Here is a 4,647-nt window from a genome sequence, read left to right as displayed (position 1 = left end):
TCTGCACACACAAAAGTCCAGTTTGTGGTGTGTGTGTGTGTGTGTGTGTGTGTGTGTGTGTGTGTTGGCTATGGGCAATTTGTAGTGGTGACGTCAGCAGGTGTTGCCCTCTTTAGAAAACCAGACGTCCAGAGAGCAAACCGTTCGACCATCCGGTGAAACTCAAAGTCCTCGTGCCGTTGTGTTTTTGTGTGTGCGCGCATAAAATAATAATAATAATAATAATAATAATAATGAAAACAACTCAATCATAATCTTGTCTGAAAGCAGCAGCCTCTTAGCCATGCACAAATTTAACAGGCCTTATCTCATGTGGTCCACTGGCTAATTTCTCCCTTGTCTTTTCCCCCAGCGGCTTGTTGACAACATAATGCATTCAAATTGGATTGTGCGCGCGCGTAGTTATTAATTTTTTCTGGCATAGTCAGATTTTAATTTGGTCAGGCAGTCACACACTCCCTTATCCACATGCCACACGTTTTGTTGTCTTACAGTTGGAAGTAAGTTGACAGGATGTTGACTGTCACATCCCATTAGTGTCATTCAAAAGTTCACTTTCAAATGGGAGATGAGTGAAGCAAAGGTGTTATGCAAAGCTATGCGACAGGTGTCAGAGATGGAAATAGTTCAAAAGTCAGAGAAATTAGGTCAAAGGCTCCTTCGTTAAGGGGTCACATAGAGGTATGGACTTCATCAATCCAACTGTAGTTAAACTGGCTGCAGCTCAGCTACAAATCCCCTTTGCTTCTAGTAAAAAAACAACAACCCCAAATTATATTTTAGTTTGTACAAATATCTTGTCAGCTATCCAAATTCAAACGAAGCAATACTAATGCCCTGAAATTTTTCTTACGGAAGACCGTTTCACCCCAAAAACACTATTGCTATCCAACATATGTCAGGTCAAAGGTTAAGGGTTTAGGGCAGGACTTCCTCATTTGAGCTAGTAGCATATTTAAACCACAACAGGAGCTTAAACATGCATATAAGAAATAGCTGGTTGTGTTTTGTCAAAGGTGACTGCTGTCAGGAGTCTAAAATGTAGCGTAAATTTTTTGTTTCTTCTGAAAACATGAAGTGAGAAGCAAAAAATGCCACTTTCAACAATCTTAAATGGAATTAACCCAATCTGGTATGAACATGAAACCAGAGATCAAGAGAGTCAGAGTTTTTTGATTTACAAACACCCTGGTGGCATTTTTATTGCAATCAATGAAGAACCTTAATCTTGGTTTAAAAAAAAAACAACACAACATTGGAAGCTTTAACATATTAGAATGTCAGGGGTAAATATTAATTTTCAGGAGCCAGTTAGATCAGCATAAACACCAACACCTTTAAAACTTTAAATTAGTAAATTTAATCCTTTTTATTTAAAAATAATGAAAAGAAAATTACAAGCACAGTAACTATTTCTTTGTTTGTGGTCTCTCATTGTTTTCCATCTGCCTTCAGAGCTACTTGTCAGGTTAGGGCTGTGTGCAGGCAGGAGTGGTGGTAAGGAGGACCCAAAGTGCAGACGCTTGGAGGCAAAAGTGTATTTCAAAACTCAGCTTTTATTGCTGGCAAACGTAACAAAAATCCAATTAAACTTACATGAGCGAGCAGGCAGAACACACAGCATAAATGAGGGTAGACCACGACACAGAGAAACACAGGGCTTAAATACACAGGGGGAGCAATCAGGGAATGGGTAACAGGAGGGAAACACAGCTGGGGCAAATCAGGCCTAACGAGACAAAGGAAGCAAAACCAGACGCATATACATGAGACACGGACTTTCAAAGTAAAACAGGAAACATAACATAGACTGAACTAAAGACACAGACTCACATGCAGGCACTGCAACAGAGGGAACAGAGACATGGGACCAGGGCAGACAGACACTGACTGGACATGGGGATAAAGCAACTAAGGATACACAGAGACGCGAACTCGACAAGGGGATACAGCTGACAGGGGAGACAGAGCAACTAGAGAAGACAGAGACATAAACCATAAGACAGAACTCAAAGAAACCAAAGACTAGAAATGATAAATAATATAATAAACTCAAAAACCCTGGGTCAACGACCCAGGCATCCTGACACTACTGTCTGATAAATCTGTTATTCATCCTAAAAAGTTTATTCTCCAAGAAACCCAATTTCAAGTTATTCTAGTAGTGTAAATCTTTTTTTTAATCAAATATAGGAAAACAAGAATAAGATTGTTACTTTTATTAAAACAGTATTTAAGACAAGTGACCTTTATTTCACTGCTGTGGGGGGGGGGGGGGGGGGGGGGGAGGCTTGAAATCTAAAAACATAGCCCAAAAAAGCATATTTACAAATGCCCAACTGGTTTCCAACCTGGAGTCAGGACTGCTACGAGTAGGTTGAAGGCGAATAAATGATCAAAGGTTGGTTGGATAATTGCACAGCCCCTTAAGATGATATTTTTCTAAGAAAGGAAAGTCAGTCGAGTAACATGTGGCCAGAGGAGACAAGCAGGCGCTGCTTCATAATAAGAGTTCACACAGATAACAAGCTGTAAAATATTACAGCTCTGACACCTACATCTTTTCATTTCAGAGCTGTTGTGGTCCAGCATGGTTATCTATCTCCAGTCTGATGTATGATTATTGAAGTAAAGCTCCACCGAGCCCTGAGCGGCCTGGAGAAAAATGAGCCTATTTGATCAGTGTCGGTTTCTCTCGGCCCGTCTGCTCCCTCTGTCGTGGGTTTCTGTCTAAATGGCCCAGCTGGATCGTGTTCGCGGCTAACCGCCTTGGTAAAGCCTGGTGATCAGAATCATTAATGTGACTTTCCTCCCTGACTGCTATGGTGTCAGCTTCCAAAGGGGCTTGTGTACATCCATGTGCTTGCATGCGTGCGTGAGCTGAGGGAACATCATGTGTCCAGGCTACGCGGCATTCGATGTCTTGTCTCGTACGGTCACGTGAGAGCGGCATGCGCTCTGTGTCATGCTCGTCTGCATGGATGTGACAGTGCACCTGTGTGGAGTGTGTGAGCGTATCTTTATTTTTTAATAAGGGTGTGTTCAGTGTCAGCTGTCAAGTGCCAGACAGACCGTCTGATCCCCAACCTGAGGAGAGGACTACCTCTACCATTAAAGGTGTCACTCACCTTTCCCTTCAGATCCACTACTTCACATCTTTTTGTTTTTCTTTGGAGAAATTGCTGGACTAAATAATGACAAGACAAATTGTTTTTCTTTTTGTAACAGCTGAAAATACTCACTTTTCACGAGCATATAGCTATAACTCCACTCTCCCTTTCTCTTTTTGTGGCTCAGTATGGTTGTAACTCTTCTCCCATTTTGCACAATCCCTCAGGCTATAAGGCCAAGGCTCTTTATTTTCAGGTTGTGTCCAAGTCCATCACTTTAATGTAACTGAGCCAAGAGTACAGTCATCTATCAGTCACACAGACTGCCTCCATACTGGATGCTATGGATAGAAAAGATTAAGTATAAAGAGACCGAACATGTGGACATTACATTTTATTTGCAGCCTGTAATGGCTCAGCTTGGCCATAAAGAGGACTAATCTGAAAAAGGTCAAAATCATATTTTCATGTGCAGTGCTGTCCAGGGAGCATTTGAGTACTTAACATAATCCTGTGTTACATTAACATATTTGAGTGTTTTGCAGTTCAAAGGGTTCCTTATTTATATTTAACGCTGCTTTGGTGCAGCTCCTGTCAAGAAAAAATATCTATTTCACTTCCTTCGCTTTAAAACAGCTTTTACTGCATGTCTCTCACAAAAAGGTTTGAGGGTGCTCACAGCCACACATGTGTAGCAGGTCTGGTCATACTATGAGTATTGGCTCTCTTTGACATCATAAAGAGTCAAGAATAAAAAAAACCCCCAAAAACCAAATGAACCTGTGTGCATGGAGCACTCAGAAGGCTGACTGGGTTACTTAAACATATGCTGACCTGATAATTTGACATGTGAAAAATGAGCATGTACCACTGTAAACAGGATATCTTTGTCCATTATTGTGAACACATAAAAACAGCTCACTGCTCATAACTATGGTCAAGGTTCTCCAACATGTAGGCTCATCTGGCTCAGGAGGTAGAGGAGGTTGGTGGGTCACTCCTCTGCTTCTCCAGTCTCCATGTCAAAATATCCTAGATCATAGTGTAGGTGTGTGTGTGAATGTCAGACAAGGTGTGTATAGAAAGGTTCCTGTTGTGCATGTTTGGACGAATGAGGATTGTAGTAAAATGTGCTTTGAGTTCTCAGGGTAAACACGTGCTCTAAGAAGCTGACTGGGTGATGTTAGCTGTATGTTTACTTATTTTCCAAGGTATACTTGAGTAGCACTGTGGATACTTGCTAGATGCACACCCTGATCAGGATTCAAACACCTGGTTTATTCCAAAAACAGTAATATTTTCACTACATTATCCAGATGCATCATTAGTACCAGAATCAGGGGCTGAAGGATCAGCTGGAGCAGATGTTCTAGTCTATAATGGTCCCAGTGGTAATGGAAGGGTTAGGCACCTAAACTGGAAGCATGTCTCCAGCTATATATATATATATGTATGTGTGTATATATGTGTATATATATATATATGTATATATATATATATATATATATATATATATATATATATATATATATATATA

Source organism: Rhamphochromis sp. 'chilingali' (assembly GCF_963969265.1).
Source record: "Rhamphochromis sp. 'chilingali' genome assembly, chromosome: 3".
NCBI classification, from domain to species: domain Eukaryota; kingdom Metazoa; phylum Chordata; class Actinopteri; order Cichliformes; family Cichlidae; genus Rhamphochromis; species Rhamphochromis sp. 'chilingali'.
This window is presented reverse-complemented; position numbering follows the sequence as displayed.